Source organism: Bombus bifarius, unplaced genomic scaffold (genome assembly GCF_011952205.1).
Source record: "Bombus bifarius isolate JDL3187 unplaced genomic scaffold, Bbif_JDL3187 scf7180000007996, whole genome shotgun sequence".
Classification (NCBI taxonomy): domain Eukaryota; kingdom Metazoa; phylum Arthropoda; class Insecta; order Hymenoptera; family Apidae; genus Bombus; species Bombus bifarius.
In genome coordinates, this window is record NW_022884376.1 from 1092765 (window position 1) to 1114918 (window position 22154).

Genomic DNA, 22154 nt, shown 5'->3' on the forward strand with positions numbered 1-22154 from the left:
TTACACGCTGCAGGCGCATGATTTCGCAGGTTTCGCACCATCTGGCGCACAAGTAGCGGTGTACCGTCGCGACGAGCTTCCTCCCGCGACCGCGAGGACCCACTTTCCAGATATCGCAAATACACGTTCAACGAAGCATCGATAAACGATGTCTGGTCGCCTAATTGCCCGTAATCGCTTGGAAATCCCGAAAACGTTTCCCCGCTCCTATATGCTAATACCGAGAGCTATCATCGGGAAATACAACGATTACGAGCGATCCGGTAACAGATCGAAACCGAAATACCATCAAACGTTACATCGACGCGTAGGTTGCGCTTTGGCGAACGGTTCGCGGTCCGCTTCTTGGCGCATCGTTCAAGGAGAAGCGTGTTTTACGCGTCAAACGCCTACGACGTCGTTCCGATGAATAGAACGTTGGAACAATCGATATACAGGTGTTTGTAAGTGTATGGATTTTAGCTTAACGCGAACATGGTAGCTGAAAATTCTTTGGAATTGGCCATGACCCGTTTTGCTACTCGCTACGCGACGGAGGCAACGAAACGGTATCGATGGCGATCGAACGTAATTAAATGGCACGTCGGTTCGCGCGTCGAGGACCATCTGGCGCCTGCTACCAGTGGAATATGCGAACGCGCGCGAGCATAGCGGTCCATGGGTCGCGTGTTCCGCAGCATCGAGCTCGCTCTTTCGGTACCGAGATTCCGTTTTCAGGGGACCTACTTTCAGCGGATACCTTCGCGCGGTCGATGAAACATCGCGTCGTTCGATTAAATTCCACGTTCGCGGCTGGACGAATCGAGGAGGCTAACCTCCGCTAATCTCGCGCGCCGTACGATCGTTTGAATAAATTTCAATGTTCTCGCGTCGCAGGTTTACAGCGGCGATTTGCCTCGCAACGAAAACCAGGTACCGTTCCCACGAAGCAAACGCGTAACGAGCAAACGCACGCATATTGAATTATATCTGCGGCGACACTGGATCGGAATGCGATTGCACCGATGACCAAACGCGGCGAAAAAAGGCTATTAGATTAGCGATAATTTCGAAGAACTCGTAGGATGCGCGGTTTCGTTGCGAATTTTCAATTTTTCGGAACAATGGAAAGTGCGGTGAAGCACTCGGCCGATAAATCATCCACCCATGAGGTTTAACCAGGTTGGCTCCTAAGGCGGTTCGCCTGAAAGATAATCCTGCTGCTTGGAAACGTGCTGGAATCTCGATAAGCCGCGCCGAGACGAGCCTCTCGTGTACGTTCACGGGTGATTGTTAAAAACTTTTTTTCAAGATGAGCAGCGATAACCGGCGGATAGTTGCACGAATCAACGCTTAACCCTGGATTTTTTCACGCCGGTTCCTAAGGGTCCGGCGAAACTTCGTGTCAGCTCCAAACACCGCTGTCGAAGCGTAACATCGAAAGCGTGACCGCGTTGTTCGGTCTAATATCGTCCGTATGCTGTCTCTTTTCGATTAATCTCGTCGCCTAATAAATACGTACTACGACGAAACGAGCGTTCCACTTAGTTTTATACGAAAACGTCTCCGTTGTCTAACGTCGATCGTAGTTCCGCTCGGAAACGAGCGATCGTTCGACGATGTAATCGCGACACGGTGACTGAAATCTCGCGAAACGAACACCCAAGGCAGTGGAACGCGCAGCTACCGCGGCATCCTCGCTGGAAATAACCACGCCACGGCAACTCGGTCGATTCTTCGATATTCTCGGTAAGTTTCGCGTCCTCGTTCGCGGCCGTGGAACGATAACCCATGGCTCGAGGATAAAAGGCAAGATATTATCTGGCCCACGAAAACACAAACGGAATTTTCAACGACACGGCTAACTACGATGTTGCAGATATAGGCGTTGTGTAACGACAGGGACTTAACCGGATAGGCGATAACTGGGAGAAGGAAAGGATCACAGGCTGCGGATATCTCGTAAGTACGAACCGCGAAGTCTTAGCTGCGATTCGATGCATTGCCGGCCGCTTCTTGCCGCTTTAAAGGGAATGGGGGAACCTCGTTCGGCCAATTTCGACGAGGAAACGATCGCGATGCGTTTCACGGGGAAAATATTCAACGTTTCTAGAGATAGACACGGTCCGTGGATGGTCCAAATAGCTGGTCGATATCCTGGTGACCCGATTGACCGTCTTCAACGCATGACCGCGTATGCGGAATATTAATTATCGCGTATTCAGCGGCAGCACGCCGTGCCGGCGAATCGTATTGACACGGCGGAAGTAGGTCCACCGGCGATAAATGCCACGCTAAACGTCATCGCGATGGCGACACGAATAATTTGGCGCGATAATTGTCCGGCTAAACAGTGGCGAACGTGGCGAAGAACGCGGGGCAAAAAGGCATCCACGGAATACCGGCGCGAATGTACCGTTTACGAGAACGGAACGGAACGGAACGGACGCGATAATAGGGAGCGAACGAGCGTCGAGATATCCGACAGGGTTCTGAAAGAGAGCTTCGCGTCGTTCAATCGTATTTGAAGAAACGTTAATTGCATGACAGTGCGGAAATCGTGGCTGCGTCGTTGGCGCGGCTGAACGGTGCAAGGTGCTCGAGCCGTGCGCCTGGAAATCTGCTTAGCTCACGCTAACGTATTCTTCTCTCTAGTCGTCTCGGGCTAAAATGTTTTCGCCTATTATCGACGAATTATCGAAGCAGCAAGCTGCGAGCAACGACCGACTCGAGGCTGTCTCGCGAGTGGCTAAATTAAATCGCGCGGAGAGGATCGCGCGATCGGAAGTCGATGATACGTCGAGGGTCGATCAGCGACGCGCCGTTGTTGATTTACGAAGAACGAAACTAGGGTATCGTCGACCGGGGGATGCGTCGCCGAAGCGATAATGGAATCGAAACTACGCATTCGATCGAAGATACATATGGCACGCGGGCGCCAAGACGTATAAAGTATTCATCGCGCCGATCGGTCGTTTAGCTCGGACGAGCGTCATTAACCCGAATAATCTTCTCTCGTATCCGTTTTTGCCGCGTCACGAAAGCGGTCGAGCCGATAATGAGTTCATCGACGATTACGGCAGCGGTACGACGCGGTTCGCGTGCAAATACGCTTATGTCACCAAGTTGGCGGCCAGCAGGTTAGTCGTTTTCGGACCATCTTTATTTCGGTCATTCCGCTCTCCTCTCACCTTCTCCTTCTCTTTCCTCGATCTGTTTCGCCGTCCACGTTGCTCGCACTTTACGTTTACGACTCGTTTGCGCAGCCGAGATCTTGAACTTGACTGGAGTCGAGAGCCCTGAACGCGGCAGCCTTGCCGATCGTTACCGTTACTCGTCATATCAAGCGAATTCCCGCGCGGTCGAAACTAATTACGAGACTTTTCCGCGTCGGCATCGTCGCCAGATCGAATCGCCAAGACCATATACCGGCCACTGCGCGACCCTTCCAGCGGATTCTTTATCGCGCGTGGGAAACCGCGAATAACAAGATTCTCAATCGTCGGTTTGGAAAAGCTCGCGTCTTCTTCTCTGCCGCGCAATTTCAGCGCATTGCGCGCTATGCAAGCCATTCTCCAGACTAATAACGAGGATTAATTGGTCGTGCATACATCGCCGAGGTTAACGATCCGTACTCCCCTCCAACCTGATCTTCGCTTCTTCTGTCGTTCCTTCGGTTCTTTATTTAGATACCGTTCATTAATCACACGTGGTTAATTCTTATTACCTCGTAACCACGTCCGAACGAAAATACATCGCGATAGATAGCCGCCATACAACGTTCCAATGTTTGCAGTCTGACGCGCGTATTTCTAGTATCGCGTTCTACTAAGGCGTTATCCTCCGATTGAAATAAGTCTAGCGCGACGAACGAGGTCAGTGGAGTGGATCGCAGGAAGAAGCGAACAGACGCGGAAAATAGAGTTTCGAGCGCGACGAACCGGGTGATATCCACTCGATACCATAGCTGTCTCTGGACGAACGCTTCGCGTACGTAGATTTATTTCGCCGAACGTCCAAACCATCGTTGCAAATCTCTGCCGATCGTAGATTAACAGACCAGCCACGAGTTCGACGATATCGCGCGCGTTGGTCGTTTGTCCGATCGTTTTAATCGCCGTTCGTTTAATGCCTAACGTTGATCGAGTCTGCCACGTTTGTCGCCACGATCCATCACCCGAGATACTCGTCTCTTTGCAGTCGATAAACGCGGACAAATTGCTATTGTAAACTGTAATAAGGAGAAATTGCGTGGATAACGGTATGGACGCGAAGCACTCGTGGAAACGAAATTCAATTAAACGGTAAATTAGACGATAGTTCGCGGGATCGATCCGCGCGTCATTTCCATCTTGACGAACGCTCTGCGAGTAAATTAATCCGATCGCCGGTTAATTTCACGGTCTTTTCGACGGACGATCGCTTTCGCGAAAGGTTAGCCACGATGAGCCTGTCCGATCGTTTCGTTGCTACGCACAACCTACCGTTGCGCGCAAACTCTATTATCCGGTAAATCGCTGCGGCGCGTTCCGGACGATTCAAACGCGATTCGAGGGACGGTGGCGCGTCGAACGCTTTTTCAATTATCGAATCGTCGATTCCGCGAAGCCTCGTTCGTTGTTTGCTAAGCGTTATTTCACTCCCGATCGCGTTGCGCAGGCGGACGTTTAGAACCAGTTCGTAAAGTTTGGAACAGATTCGACGATTGTCTACGCTACGATGTCTCGCTGCATGGGAAAATCAGGGTTCTAAATCACGGTAAACCTGTTGTTCGATGTACTCGAAGCTTTACGAATTTGCGAGCTGCTCGTAAAGCGAAACGATCGATTCGATGGAGTTGTAATCGCGCAGGAAGGTACGATGTCCCAATAACGCGGACGAAACACACTCGATCCACGAAGATCGAACGAGCGAGTCGGTCGTAACAGCGATCGTTTCGATAAAAACGTCGGCTCGAGCACCCTATCTAAATATACACCGGCGATAAACGTCCGTCGTAACGAAAACAGCATCCTGCCGACAACTCGTGGCGAGTCACGTGAAATTCCCGTTCTAATTCTCCCATGATCTTCGATCTCGACGATCCTCGGTACGCGTTCCACTGTTCTCACGCCAGTCGTTTTCTCGCCCCTCCTCGTCTCCGAGATGATAAAACTGGAATTCGTGGGAGGACGAAGGCTGGGTGCTAGCAGGCAGACAAACAGAAAGCGGGAAACGCGGAAATCGCGCGGCGAAATCTCGCGTTCGTCGGCTCCAAACGACTGGCCCATATTCCACCGACTTTCCAACCGACGTACAGTTATCTGGACGCGGTTTCTACGCACCGGCGCTGCGTTCTTTCAGCCGATACCCGAGATTCTTTGGATCTCGTAAAATCGACGGACAACTGTGGCAACGGTTTCGTGCCTCTGTTCTTTCCTTCGTGTCTACTCGACTGCCTCGTGGGCGCGGTGGTATTCAGATTCCTGCGTCTTCTTCGTTTTACAGACGATCCGATGAAACGTATTTTCATAGGTCTTCGTGACTTTTCCGTAAAACCTCGAACCACCGTAATTTCTAACCAGCGCACGAGGCGATTATATCAGAATTTCCAAGTAAAGATACGGGTGGTCGAACGCGGACAGGCATTCCGTGGAATCTTGGCTTCGTTTAGAATTTGAAATTCGCGGATCGAAAGTGCGCAGACCGCCTCGATGTTCCGTTAGTCAAATATCACCGACGTGTAGCTCATCTTTCAATTTCATAGACAACGAAGTCACGTTACCGTGCCAACTACGATTGCCAGCAACGAAAGTTAAAAGGCGACCGCTACGTTTCGTGGCACGACGGCGTGTCCCCTGATTCGCGATCCAGCATTTCAAGCAGCTTGCATAAGCATCGTAATTTCTTCGCGCGGGACAAACAGAATCCCGTACGAAGCGACATTTCCGAGAAAGCGTTGCTCGCTGAGGTGGCCGAACGCCGCTGACGCGTAACCTGTTACGCACGCCCATCACGACCCGTGCACGCGTACATATTCCGCAAATTTCCGAGCGTTCGTTTCCCATCAGCGGCTATTCTAATCGTTAGGCCGTGACGCGTTCCGTGTCACCGGTATTTCAGCTTCGTCCACCGTTTGTCCCCGTCCATCGCGGTTAATACTCGACGCACGAGAGTTTTACATTCGACGTGCCAACGAACATTCGGCTTCGTGCGAACGACCAGTGCTGTCTTTCTCTTCGCTGTTCGAGCCGCCTTGCCCGATCGAACCGATATACCAGCGAAATTTGACAACTTACGAGTTACCTTTGCCTCTTTCCAACGCTATCGCGTAGTCGCATATCGTTTTCACGTATACCGTTGCCGCTATTCGCGGTCTGACGATGCGTTTTCTCTGCTTGAAGATATGCGTGCGTGATCGAGAGAGAGAGAGAGGTTCTCGAGCAGAGGAATGTCGAGAAATCATACGATTTCGTGCTTTCGACGTCGATAAGCGGAAGACTGGCGATCGTCGACACACCTAGTTGAGATTTCCGATACGATCGCGGTACAACAGGAACATGAGAAACGCGCGCATACAGCCAACGACAACTATTTCAACCGTATGACGCTAACTAAGCGAACGGAGTAGGCGTTCGTCCGACAGACTCGACATTACCGAATGACTTCCGTAAGTTTCGAAGTAACGGTCTCTGCCTTGCATATTTTAACCCTCGAACGCATATTCTTGCCAGCTAGAAAAGCGAAAACTGCGTTTTTTACGGTTTAGGACAATTCGCGCTTCGTTCAAACGAGAATCGAGAAGATATAAACACAGGGGACGTTAAATCGCGGTCGGTACCCTGCGTAGAAAGCGAGAGCGGAACCGACGACAAACTAGCCGAGCATTCGGAAATCTTAATTAAGCGTATCGGGGAAACAGCGGTAAAAAGACGGGCCTCGTAAGAGCCTTTACAACTGGCGATATCATTTCCACTTGCCACCGGCTATACGGTCAGCCACGAACCAGTACAGTTAACTGCAAGACCGGGGACTTGAAATATTGCGCGGCTTTTTTGCCGCCGTTCGCGCGAGGAACTAATGGATTGTACGCTGGCTGCGCACCGAGGGCGCGCCACCGACTTCCATTCGAATGCGCGTTTAAGCGTCGTTACCGGCAAAGCCGGTCGTTATTCGTGTAACACGTAGCTCGAGTAACCGATACTCCGCTCCCTCCTTCCTTATAAGCTTCGGTTAAAAATCGTTCGATTCTCCTCTGTCGTCGTTTTCCTCTCTCTTCTTTTTTTTCCATCGGCGGCCCCTTCTTTCGACCAGCGACTCTTTCGGATAACTCGAGGCGACGAATAGCAGGTCCCCATCCCGGTTGCGGCGTGATACGCGAATAAGACAGAGAAACGGCGGAATAAAGAGTAGCAGTCCGTTATTTAAAATATCCCGGAATGACCTCGCGGGTCGCGCAACTCGCAGCTCGCGCATTCAGTTTCCGGAAAAATGTCGCCTCGACTGTGTTTGAGCCTGGATCGTGGCACGTTCGGAAGTGGCGGAGGATCGTGAAACGATCGCGAATTAAGTTACGCCGCGAGTGTTCGAAGTTAATTTGAGTTCGATCGTACATCGATCGAGTACGTGGTTAGTTTCTAAAATATGCGCGCATCATGCTCGTAAACTTGGCAAATAGTTTCTTTCAACGAGATAGGATCGACCAGATATATAAATAATAATTTGACCTTTGCCATTCGCCTAAATCTAACGTAAGCGCGGGTTACGTGGCTTCCTGGCATCGGACTCGAGCTTCCTCGTAGTTACCTATAAAACGTTCGCCATAACTAATACCACGGTGAATTTTAATGCTTCGTAGGTTAGGCTATGTAGCTACCGATCTCTTGCCACGACTCCGCCGGAGAACGGACACGTTCGACTCTTCCGCTCTGAGAAAAACACTTGTTAGATAGCCCTTAAAAGCCTCTTGTTAGATTAGTCCTGTAAATCGCAGGAAGTCTACCAACGTTTTCCATTCAGCTTCGGTTAACGAGCATCGCTGACCGTTTTTGTCATTTGATAACGGGGCAAAACGATGCGGTTTGACACGCGGCTTTCCACCCACTCCTTTACGTTCGATGTCGATGGCTCGTGTCTCGCAACGAAGATGCCTTGGTCGACTACAGCACGGGCCAGCGCCGCGTGCCTCGCACAGAGGAAAACTCACGCGACAAGAACGCCGTGTTCTCTCGTTTGTATCGGCGATGTTGACAACGTCGTGTCGGAAATCTTCCGAAAATGTACTTTAACCAGGAAGTCGTACCCTTTATGTGGAAGATCAGGACGTAATAATGGTATCTTCGGGTCGAACGCGTAACAGGCTCGCGTAGAATCGCGTTTACGACGAATAGGGTAATAATAACCGTGGATCGGGATCGTAAAATTCTTGGCCGTTGCTTTTATCGTTGATACGCAAGAGTTGAATACTCGTCAGTGACCTTGCTGACTGAACCTATACTATGCACGAACGTAAATCCAATTGGCTTTAACGGATCAGGCCTAACTCGATCTTATACGCATTTTCGACCGTAGCTCGTTATTAGGCAAAGTGCTCGCATCTACCGATCGTATGGTCCGACGAATAACGCGACTCCATCTCCCGTATTGTCCCGCCAGTCTTCTTCTCAGCTTTGTGCGCATGCTAACGCGTCGAAGAGAAAACTGTACTTACTTAAAAAACTAACATGATTGATGAGGTAGGGTATAACGATTTCTTGATTACATCGAAGGTTGGCAGAATATATCGATAGATGGTGCGTTAATAATCGTACGATTAACTGCAACGAGGTAGCCAAACACCGTATCGCGAGATTCTCAATACGTGGAACTCCGTTTCGCGCCGTAGATTTCTCGCTCCAACGTTAACTTTTTTTCTCCGTAATTCGGCGACTGTCTATCGAATCACGGAATAGCTTTATATTCATATAGGGTGTCGCGAGATTTCCTTGTACTTTTCAATCTGGCGAGACTTGGCTAAGATTGGGCAACGCGAGTCGATAGTTACGTCGCTTCGAAAAACGAAGCAAGATTTTCCCTTCGTAGTCAGATGGGATGGTCCATTCCGACGCGAAACCAATACAATGCCCGGAGCAGATCGCTGCGATAATTCCGAACAACCGTTCCACTGTAATTACGATTTCGATGTTCGGTCGACGAAGGCTGGACAAAGTCGAAAGCCTCGGACAACGAATCGAATGTGCCTGCGATAGGTTCGCGACGATACGGCCACCCAGGAAGACAAAAGGACGAACACGCGGGGTCGAGAGAAAAACCTGCTGAGACGCGTAGCGCGATTCCTGCATAGTACACACCCACGCACGCGGCCGCGCGTTGCGTCGTCCCGATTACATCGTGGTTTCACGGACTGGCTACGATCGCGTAACCATGCGTCGAGTCGATTAACCTGTCGGTTAGAATCGCGCGAGCGAGCCATAGCTCCGTTTCTATAACGCGATTCGTCGCGTGGGATCCAGCGAGCAGGGTGCTCGACTCGCGCGTACGCGTCTTGGGAAATTGTACGTTGCGCACGCCACTGCGATGCGCGTACACAGGAGTGCGGGTTTGACGTAATAAATTCCACCTTGGCCTCCTATAATTAATACAAAATAAACAATTTCTTATAATTGGATTTCGATGTTTGAGAACCTGGTGTCCTGTTTTTCGAATCTGTAGTAGCGATATCATGTACTCGATAGACGTAATATTTCTTCCTCGTGCGTATAATTAAATTCTAATAAAATTCTTATCGATTCTAACGGCCCAACGATCCTGCTACGAAGTTGACAAATATCTACTTAAGATTCGCGACAGTGGTGTTTCTTCTCTTTCAAACAATTTTCCGACTTTACGTCTCTTCAAAGACGCTCGCGATTCTTTAGAAACATCGACCGCGTATCTTCGTTCTCAGAGGCGTCTTCACCGATGAATGTTCTCGCCAAGTGACGTAACTGTCATAGACGAAGATTTTTTCGATTTTGAAAGAGAGAATACGCGGATGAGTAACGAGCGAGTGAGGCAGCTGTCGGAACGTTGAGAATCGTCGAGCAAAGCCAATATTTTTCTCGTGGCGTAGAAACCTGCTTCACGCAGAGAACAACCGTTAGAGCACAACTATATGCATATTTTCAGGAAGCGTTCCGTGAAGTATCTAGAAAACGCGCGGAAGATTACGCGAGAGGAGCAAGAAAACTGTCCCAGTCGTGTCAAACGTGTTACGGACTGGTGTCAAACGTGTTACGGACTGGGTGTCAGGACGGCTCGAGGACGTCGTCGTATCGGAAAATGCGCGATTAATTCCAAGCTGACAGTAATTAAAGACAATGATTACAGCTTAACGGCACTGAAAACGTTCGGTGTATGACGTTCCATTACTTCGCGGAGAATTCCAGCCACTGCTAACGATTCTTTGTTTAATATCATAAGACGGATGTGCGATTGCATCAAGCTCCGCTTTACTGTTAACCGACCTAGAAAAGAACGGTCGCTCGTTCGAAAGTTCGCTGCCTTCCAATTACGTTTTGAACCAAGTTTTTGATTAATCGACGCGCCGAACTTAGAGAGATGTAGCAACGCGTTGATCGACGAAACGCGAGCATCCGTTTCCCTCCGTTTCTTCCTTCTGCCATTATCTTCGAGCATGGGAAATGTAATGCCCCGTGATGCGACCTCGCGCTACAGCATGACCCGTTGTTATTTCCGTGAACATTGTGTGGAAGCGACGAACCATGCCGAAGAAACAGGACCACGGCCACGGAGGTCGTCCCTAAATACCTGAATCTCCATTTCCTGCGCTCTGCGCCGCGCATCCCGCTTCCACCTCTTTTACCTAATCACCGAATTATGTAAAACGAATCAGGCGTGTACGCAAATACGGTTTCGCGTATGGTGATTGTTAAACGCGTGGCTCGACTCGAGAAGCGGGAAACCTGTTTGGCCTGTGAATAATGAAGGCAAAAAGCGCGGCCAACTTTAATGAAAATATAATGAGGTTTTCGACGTACGAGCGTAATTCCATTAAATTCGCCGAACGAAAGAGACCCATGGTATGTGGCTTCGTTAATCAAGTTTCTCGGTACACGTGCCGTTACGAGCAGCAAGACAAATTGAAAGGAAAAACCGTGCGTCCAGTTTCATTACGCGTTTTACCGCGCCGTATTATCGAGGAAAAACGCTTACTCGCCGCTTCTTGCCGGATATTAATTTTCTTCCGAACGAGTCGATTCGTTGTACGCACAATGACACAATTACCACGCGTCGATGCGTAACTGTACGAGTCGTTCGAACGATCTTCTTCGAGTACGATCGGTCTGGTTGTTACGAGGCGTAGAGAAGAACCGAGATAAAACGCGAAGACCTCGCGTCTCGAGTTAATTAGCGAGACACCTTCCGTTCGTACGGCACGTCGACGGAGCACGCGGCCCTCGTGAAAACGAGAAGCGACGACCCTAGGTCGCCATTCCGTACGTCATTAACGCACGCGCTCGCGCGCTTCCAACGCGCCTACACGCTGCACCCTCGAGTTGACGTGGGATCGTGCGATCGAGTCTAGTTAATTGCCACTCAGAATGCAATCTTGCGAAATTGCTCGCTTCCATGCATTCCTTTCAAGGACGGAAAAACATCGGAACTCTGGAGCGGTGAATCGAGGGAGTCGAAGACCCTCCGCGCCTCGAGCTTCCACTTTTTTCCCGAGCTTGCTGCGCTCTTCCAACTCCGAAGATTACAAAGCGAGTGGCAACAGATCGTATCTATTCCCGTAAATATACCGCGACCGTGAAATCAACGTAAAGGTGCTCGATACGAGCTGGCAGATTGCAGCGTTATTTGCAAAATCGTCGGGCGCCGCGATTACTTTAAATCACGTCATAAACCGTGCAGTTGCGATTTACGTCCTCCGACGCGTTTTACCGAAGCGCAAAGTGTATCCTTGCTCTTGATACGCGGAGGAATACCAGAAGACTCGAACGCATGGTGTTGCAAAATCGGTCGATCTCTCTTTTCTTCCTCGGACCCTTCTTTCGTTGCATCGCAGTCGTGCGAAGGCAGGTCGCAAAAATCACCTTCCTCGCCGTACAAGGTCTGCCTGCGCGGCTAGAAATATAACTACGAATAGCACGACCGACCACGCGTGCCTTTGGAGGAACAGTCGCGGGATCGATTTTTATACCGTTTGGACGCTCGCTGGATCGAGAAAAGATTCGCAAGACGTCGAACAAGAAGCCGATAAATCACTCTCGCTGCTTCGAGAACAAAAGCGAGAACAAAAGAGAAAAATCGTTCCATTTCTTTTTTTTTTTTTTTTTCTTTTTCCTTCAGTCCCACTTGCCGCGTCGAGGGAGCGTACGCGGCGCGGCAGCTGGCAGGATAATTGCCGATTAGAGTAAGAAACCGCTTTCGAACGAAGCCGAAGGGTTGGGTGATTTCGAGTAAATTCCCGTCTGCTTGTAGACAAAAAATTGTTAATTTAAGAAACGTCTGTAGCGACTAATTTATCGATGAAGACCGTTGGCGAGACGAGCCGTTGTTAATCACGACGAAAGAGGCAGACGTAATTTTACACGATCGCGATTTACACGAATTCGAAGAACCGGTAAAAGTAAATAAGTAATAAGTGGATGTAGAATAGGTAGATAAGTGGACAACGTCCAACACCTGTTGTCAAGGCACAAGTCTCTCAAGAATCGGACTTGGAGCCTCTTCGACAGTGACGGTACTGTTACTTCGACCAAGATCCACATCCTTTAAGGTCACCTACTCCTAACTGGACCTGGCGTTCATTATCGGATGTCGAACGGCAATTCGAACGCAAACGTTCGATCATATCGTCCTTTGGATATCGAATGCGACGAAATTACATGCGCGTTCTCGAGGATGAGCATCGATTTGATGATGGTGATAAAAGGACCCTTCCATATTCAGCAAACACTCCGTATTTGTCGATCCTTTCTTTCCTTTTTTAACAGGAACGTTGAATCGCGAGAGGGAATGGAGCTCGGAGAAGGAATTATAATAATTAACGGACAGAAGAGGAGGACTTCTCGTTCGAAGAATTGGTCCAAAGATACCGTGACTGTTATCGATTTGTCTTCCAGCCGAGAAAAACCAAGACATCCGCCGCGTTCTCTTTTTCTTTCTCCCTCTTCTTCGTCCTGCTGCGTCTCAACGTTCGTTACATCGAGCCTCGCACACGATGCTAAATCGGTGCCAAACGATCGAACGCGCGACGAACCCTCGTCATAAAATTTCGATTAACCGACGCTCGACTCGGAAAACCTTCGTTCGCAATATCGAAGAAATATTAATTTACTCGAGTGTTTGTACATAAAGAGAGCAAAGATGATTCGAAGCTTGGAAAGTTGGAGGAGACGAGGTGGAGATCGCGTTCTCGAAAGTCAAGGCCATTCGTAGGTCGCGCAAGGTTGCGCCAGCAATAGCTGGCTTATTAGAAGCTATGCTTCATATACGGATTTTTCGTAGAATTTTTCCTGGAAATCCGTTCGTTCAATTTGCAATTACGCAAATGATGCTGCCGTTCGATTTAAATATGCTTTACATGAATTACATCGTATCGCACGGATCACCTTCCTGCATCAGTTTTCGTTACGGTCTTTGCGTCGAAGAAATTCCTGTTTCGCCAACCTCCCCTAATTGCCGACAATTTCGCTAATTAAGCTAATCGAAGCTGCGGTAGCGTGAACAGCAGCTAACACGGGTTACAATGAGTTCTTGCTCCGTGAAAATACGCGACGTAATTTCAATATTTGGACGTGGTTCGTTTCGCGTACCAGCAAACTCCCGCCAAGATGTCGGATATTTGCATCGAACGGACGATGATTCTCGTGGAGGATGCTCAACGAGATAGAATGTATTAAGGATATTGTAAGCGCCGCGATTCTTCCTTCCAACTCGCTTCATTTTTTCCAACGCCTTTAAGCGAAGTACGAATTATTCGTTCCCCTCGATTCACCTTGTTCGCTCGTTAACACCGGCGATGCAGCCGATCGCGCGGTTCCCCGAAAATTCGTCGATCAACGAGGATCGATCGGACGAAGAATCGCGCGATTAATCATCGGAGCGTGGTTTTATCGTAACCGAGGCAGCTGCGATTAACGACGATCGTTAATCAGTCGGATCGTGTCCTTTTCTCTCGTGGCGGAGACACGCGAGACGGTGTTCCACGTGCGTCTGTGGGTGTCGTGGGTGTATTCGTAGAAAACGCGGTATGGATAACCGGGACTGGTGAGCGAAGCGAACGGCGAAAGAAGAAGGGAGAGATCATAAATCTGTATAATTGACAGGTCCCGCAGAAAATGTTCATGCTCCATAGATGCTCGAACAGATAGCTCGCTAATAACGCCGCGCGAGATGTACGAACATATATAATAGCCGGAGAAAAAATTCGTACGTCGACTTAGTATAATACGAAATCGTAGGACGCTCAGTGGCTTTGAGCTTCCCTTAAAGAAACCGCTGTCGCAACGAACGATTCCCTTCGCGGCTGTATCGCCGACGATCTCAGCTTTCGCGTTTCTCCGAAAGAACTTGGGCGTCGTTTTCGAGAATGCCAGAATACCAGTTGGCCGTGAATCGATAAATAATTAAACGATCCAGCTACGCGATACGAGATCCGCGTAGCTGGTCAATTACGTCCACGCGAATAAACCAAGTCGGCCCGCGCACGTCGAGATTCCTCGGCAACTGCAGCTGCGAACACGCGTTACACGGTGTTGCTCTATGCCTCGTAAACGAACGAAATTGACAGGGCAGCGTGGCGCGGTGATGCTTGAAAATTATCGTCAGCTCGTGCAACGCGCGCGCAGATACGACGATCGGAACGACGAAGGCTAATTTAATTTTAGATCAAAGATCCATGGGATTGTGCGGAAGGAAACCGAGAGTCTCGGCGCGTACGCGTTACTCCCTGAAAAAGAAAAGAACACCTCTGAAATTATGTACCTGTCCATTAGGCGGACACTTAACTCGGTCCTGTGTGCATACGCATAATTTTCCACGCAACACGCTGCCCTTCCTCGGCGGCATTCGCGCCCCGTTCGCGGTTACCCAACTAAGAGGCTAATAATTTCATTCAAGATCGGGTATAAACCCGTCCGAGGGAATAGGATGCGGTCGTTGCCTCGTTTCAGCGAATTCTCCGCGTCAGCTGCTACAGGCTGCTCCAGCGAACCAGTAGATTTGTGGGAGAAAAACATCGTGCAAACCCGTAGAATATGTTGCGCGCCCGTATCTCGAGCAAAGTACAAACGTTCCAGAGTACTCCCGGTAGATCGGAAGAGAAACAGGCTACCGAATAGCCTACGATACATCCACGTTCCATCGTGGACGCGTCTTTTCTTGCTATTTCAATAAGCGCGAGCGAGCCGGATCGAATTTCTCGGATTGCTCGAGCTGCGGTGCAAACGGTGAAATCAGCCTCGATTTAACGTCGGTAATCGACCGGAATAAGCGAAGAAACGTGAATCGCTGGTGGTTAGCGCCACGCGTGCGCGATCCTCTACGCCTTACGGATGATCGCGGATCGGCCGAGGCATCCACGAAAACGTAAGTTTGCTCTGACATTGGTCACGAGGGCCGCATGCAGCGAGTTCGTCGACAAGGATCAGGTAAGCCGGGCGATGCTCGCGACGAAGGATCGCCTGGACTCGGCGTCGGATACAGCTTCCTCGAACTACTTCGCGTGTGTAACGCTAACGAACGTATAATTACGCGCCCGACATTTCCACCTTTTTTTCTCCTACTTCTCCTCGCCATATAATGAACACATCCGGGAGCACGGAGGGACGAAGTCCGTCTGGTGAACGCGTCGTAATCGCGTCATCAAGTTCCAAAGTCACATCGTCGGGGAAAGCGGAGGACGCAGGCGAAAGTATCGGAGACGAGACGAGTAGCTGTTGCCAGGATGTCGACGATTACGGTAACCAGGTAATTGAATCCTGTCGATCGCAAGATCACCTGCATAGAATGCAATCGACGTAAATTCGCGACGGAGCGTGCTCGAAACACAAGGATGAACGAGCTGGAAAGAATCAATTAGATGGACGCGGTTCGATGGATCGACGAATCGCCTTTGGCCCGAGTACTAGACATCTTCGCAAGGCCAATAATTCATTGTTCAAACGTCGATTATGCTTCTCCGGGGCGGTTTATTTACGATCGAGAAGACGCAACTCGTCGACGAGACTGACCCATTAAAAGCGTCTACGCCTGTAAGGGCCTGCTTGGAGCGGGATAATTCGTTCGAATCGCCCGGAGAATAGCACCGATGGCGCCGTTCCCCTTGTAATCGCATCTGGATCGGCCGACAGCTTCCTGTGCCTGCGGTTCTCCGCTCGAATCTTTGCAGCGTGGTAACGCGGTAAAAGCGGACATCGACGAGAAGCCACGTTCCGCTCGTTCGCTCGGAAATTTCTAATTTTTCTCGTAACAGAGAACGGAGGCTAGCTGGCGGGGTAATTATGAGACATTTGACGCCGAGCATCACGGACATTTGCAGCGGAAACGTAGCATTACCGTCACGGTTATAGCTTCCCTCGAGACTTCGGCGAGTATTTCTCGGTTCGTCTACCTCGAATGACGAATCAATTCTGAAAAGCAGAAGAACTGGAGGCGTAGATCGACGATCGAAAGTATCGAATATACGCTCGAGGAAACGTCGAACGACGAACGCCATTGTAATTTCGAATAAAGTCGAAAGACGAGGAATAAATAATAAGTCGACGAGTAAACAACGACGAGTCGAGATCGTCGCGTAAATTCATCGAAGCACGTGCACGCGTAGTTACTGCTCGTTTGCGATAAACTATGCGCGTACAGTTTGTCAGATTGCTTTCATTGGTTTCGCCGACTCGACAAAGTAGGGCAGGTCGAAAGCGTGAAATTGGAAAAGTATTAGCATCGACGTGTAAATGGCGGTGTCACAGAAACACCGATAATAGGAAACGACAAAAAGGCGTGCCACGGAATCCATCTTCTCGGTCCATCTCGTTTATTTATCTCTTACCTTCAATTTAGCGTAACGATCACTCTTCTTTTGACGAGTAACGAGATCTCCATTATCATTTGCGATTTTAATGGGAGGACAGAGCGTGCGAGCAACGCTCGAACATCTGCAGTTTGTACGATTTGTTCGTCGTTGTTCGTGTTTCCAGCCTCGGTTTCTTTGGTCTAGCGTTGGCGCGATTAACGCCGGTCGTTAACGTTTCGTGTTCGACTGGGAATACCGATTGCTCGCGCGGCTCTATCGGGCCTGGACTCGCAGTGACCGTTACCTTGGGTCGACCTTAGTCGATTTATCGAGGCCGGCGAAATCAGACGTTCGGTATCGGATTCAGGTCCCGTTCGGTGAAACGCTCGATCGAGTTTGTTTCGATTTGTCGAAGGCGATCGCGTGGTACGTGTAACGTCCTTGAACGTGCACGCGAGTATTGCCACACGCCGAGCGGAGAAAATTCCTAAGAAATTGAAGGATGAATTCGAGGAAGGCGAAAAACATCGTCGATTCTTACGATTCTAAGACGGTAAATTAAGGCGAGGTTGAACGCGATCGGAAGAAACATTAACCGGTCGTTGGTAGGATATAGAAATCCGCAATTATTAATCGGGTGGTTTTGCCGGGACGCATTAGCCAGGAATTTCGCTGTTAATCGGAGGAAAAAGATAATCGAGTCGCGTTAAAACCGATAACCGCGTCATACCCGTCAAGTATTTTATGATATACATATGTTCACGACAGGGAAAATAAATGGCAGATCACGGGGCAAAATGGCAAGCTATGAATTACGTAATTATCGCGAATAACACGGATCACGTCCGGCAGCAAGAAATCGCGCACTAACGAAGGAAACGAAAGAAAGATCCAGTTTGATAGTGTGTGTGGTATCTGTCGTTACCACTGGCTGTAATATCGAGAAACGGTAAAATTAACCACAAATATGCATTACGCTAGCCATAGGTACGCGTATGCAGACCGCTTTACGATCACGAGCGCGAATCTCATTTGCTCTGGTTCCAAAACGTTCAAACCTCCTTATCAGCGAGAGATCGCATTTACCAATTTATAGTAATTTTAAAAGAAAACCAAACGGACATTGTGGTTACACGATTCTCGATCTCGAGTAAACAAAGACGTTAGTCTGGTGAGAAACGAGGACACGGTCAGCGACCAAACGCAAGAGAAGAAAAAGCCCTAGCCAAAGATATCGCGGTGTAATACCATTGCCAGGCAGAACGCTACACGACTTCACGAACGGTGAACACATGGACCGAACCAGAATCGTAAGCAATCTCCGGGTTGCGAGTTCTCCGGGCCGAAATAACTCGAAATTAATCGGTCGTGACCGGTAGCCCGAAGAAAGAAGAGAGGTAGGATGGAAAACGTGTCCGCGTCGGAAGCTCGTTCGTTCGTCTGTCGACGTAGCTTTTATCCGGTGACAAAAAACCGATAGGAAACGCGTTCCGCGTGCAGGGTAATATCTCTGGGTCTGGTAGGTGGGACCAATTGCAACTGGCAAACCTAATCGCAGCCTGGTCGCAATCGACAAAACGATCGGTAAAACTATACATATCCAACTGGCCATCGGGAGAGTCGACGAGCTCTCTCGAAGGTTGTTATGTGGAACGGCGTTGATCGCGGTACAGTTACCTTAACGCCATCGAGCACATCCTTGCGGATTCTTTAACAGAACAGGCATGCGAACAGTTCGTCGTTTTATTACAGCTTCTTAACGAAACGGGAATAAATCGGCGAATCCGCGGGCTCTTGCTCCATTATCGTAAGGAGGTCTTCTTCTTCGATCGCACGTATTATCGATCTTATCTTTCAGTTTTCACGATAGTTCGATTTACGTCGTTTCGTCCAATTTTCCCTAATTGGATACGAAACGATCGACTTTGCCGATTTCAATGGCCTTGGTATATGGTGTCAAGGTCAATGTACCGAGCAGTCTCATTTACGTAGACAGCGTTGGTTTTTGCTTTTGCAGGTATTGGCGGACGTCAAACCTGACTGGATACGATAATCGCCGAATTTTTTCAGGCGACATCGGACGTTTATTAAAATACCGCGTTGTTCGCGTGGCAAGAAGAAAGACGTAACAGTAGCCCTCGATCAATTTGAGTCGTCTTTTCTTGCAATCTCTGTACAGGTGTTCGTCCCAATAATACGCGTAACGAACGAAGGTGCTGGGAGAAAAAAGGCTGACGAAGAAGCGCGACGACAGTCGGCGGTATCTTAGCCCAGACCGCACACGGCAATCTTCGAGATGATATTTCAATTACGGCGGACGCCGCGAGTCGAACGGAAGTTGCCAGGATGGGAGTGAAATTAAAGATGATTCGCCTGGTTGGAGCGTTATGTTCGACGCGTTGAATTCGAAATTGTTCGCGCGATTTCGATCGAAGAAGGTTCTCCGATGGCTTGATCGGATTCGTAGTTAAGAAAATACACGATCGCTAGAGTTTCGTCGTTTTGGCCGCGTTTCACGTGGAAGAGATGTATCGTCTCTTGATCGCGGAACACGTCCGTTGAGATGGTACTCGTCGAAGTTAAAATTAGCACGGGTGGTCGGAGAAATGGAGGCGAACGTAATGGAGCACTCAGAAGTAAGGGAATGAAATTTGCAAACGATTCGGTCGTAATCGCTTTCGAAATTGTAGACGGCAGATGCGAGTTGGAATTAACACAGGAAACGTATCTTACGATGAATGTACAACGGTTCTAGAGCAATTATCGTTGTTGTACAGCGTACCGAAGCTATGGGAATCGAAAGGAAATTACTCGCGAGCGAGACGGAAGATTTCAAAATCGAGAACACATCGGTTCGAATACGCGTGATATTCAATATCAATGGTTCGTCTTCCATTCAAAATCGTGATTTAACGACCACGGTGAACGCGGTGGTAGCCGTTGAAGCGTCAAGCTGGAAAAAGCTACTCGGAACCGACGAACTTCGGCGCTCCAATTCGACACGATCTTCGTGCTTGAACGATGATTGGCCGCATTCCGTGTAGCGTGCCGTTTTTGCGGCAAATAAGTCTACAATCCGAGACGTCGGCGACAAATTTGCGGAGAAACAACTACGAGGCGTGAAGCTGTACGTAAAACGCGGCGAAAGAACGACTCCCGGTGGAAAAAACGAAGACGCTACCCGATGAAAAACGGATCTAAAATTCGCGGGATTTATCTCCCATAGTAACCGTGAAATTCTTCAATTATGTACGCGATTTACAGCCGGGCAATTACCCCCGGTGCATCGTCGATGCTCGTTTTTCCAACCTCTTTTTTCCCTGCTCTCCTACCACAAAGCCAGCGTAGCTTCTTTCTGTTGGTTTTGCTATTGTCTTGGTCGTCACGCAACTTTTACCCGCTACACCGTGAAGCATAGAACGAGTGTCTCTGCTCCGCCACATCCCTCTGCGATCGAGTAAAAGTATCGTTCTACGTCGACCGAATCGTCGACTTAAACATCTCGTTTTACCGCGCACAACCGTATCTTCCTGAATCTCCGTTGGACGTTAATTTCCTATAATTATACCGGTTGTGACTCGGCCACGAAAAACAAGAGTTCGGCCATTAAACCTAGCTGCGTCTCGCGCCGATCTCGACGATCTATTAGTCGCATCTACATCCGTGGAACAGGGCCGATAAGCGCGCGACGGTGTCCTCGACTAGTTACGTAGAAATCGAGCCGCGTATCTCGATCCACGAAGCTCCTGATGTACCAAAGAGAAGCGAGAAAACCGAGAGAAGCTTTGGAGATACCAACGGTAAATCCTGCCCACGAGCGTCGCGCCGCTACGATCCACAGAGGTGACAACGAATAGATAGACTCGAACGCTTCGACCAGACGAATCGAGCACGATCTAAGAAGCGGCCGTCGGATCTCGAGCCTCGAGAGAGCCTTCTACCGTCACGTCCGACCGTGATTAATTAAGCGTCAGCGGATCCGGTGTAGCTGCAGAATGTCCTTGTGGCTGAACGCGAGGACAAAAATCGTCGTGCCGAGTCCTCGGGGTCGCTCGCTCGAAGATAACCAGCGCCCACGCGCTTTCTATCGAAACGCCCGATAAGATGGCAAACGAGATGTCATTTTTCTCACTGAACGGGAGGAAGAAGCGGTTATAGAATTTTAATAGGCACGGAAATTGATTCGTATCGGTGTGGAATTTTTCCGAGAAACCCGAAAGCGGCTCGTTCCACCGATTTAACGAGATACAAGTGACAAGGTAACGGCTTGCAGCTTGCACATAAGCGGGTTTACATCTTCTCACTTGTACTTGGAGTCTTGTTCCTCTTCTTCGGTCCCTCTTACCCTTCGTACGTTGTACGTCTACGCGATAATAGTCGTGCGAGTTCAGGAAGGTCGACAGGTGATGCTTTATAAATCGCCAACGATTAATTCACGTGGCATACGCGACCCGAATACGAGCGATCCAATCTGAGATCGCGTGACCAACAGACAGGTCTATTAAGAAATAGACCTTGTCGATCACATGCTCGAGTATTTTTTCCTCGTTTCATCGTTGATGAGACGTCGTGCGACCTAGAATATCGCTTTGGTCGTTGATTATCGTCTAGGAAGTCGATTCAACTGTACGTAAATATTAGACGCGTGATATTCCAACGACGCGAGAGATTGGAAACATGGAATTTGCTACGTTTCCACGAAGGGAAGCGAGTTTCCTAATCTAATGTAAAGCGGTTTTTGCACGAGCACGTGCGTATAGTATTACGTTTCGAAGAAACGAACCCATCGATGCCGCCTCTCTTCGGCGTGGGGCCATTTCCTCGGCCAATGGAGAGGATGTTCGATTTCATGGATTCTTTCTACGCGAACCTACTCGCGAAGCGATTATATTTTTCGAGAACCGTATTTAAAAGGCAATAATCGAGGAGCGATCGTCGGTTAATGCTTAGAACCTGCGTACCGCTCGCTCTTTACATCCGACAGCAATTTAAAACAGTCGTTATCGAGATCGGCACAACGTACAGTTGTCGGTTAAATTCCATTTCCAGTGACGGATAATCGATTTCTGTCGCAACCCGTGAATTCACAGTTGTGGAGGAGGAATGCAGCAAATTTAAAGAATCTTTCAACAATGTGCCGTTCAAGCAGACAGTCAGGATCGTAAAGTTCGTGCAG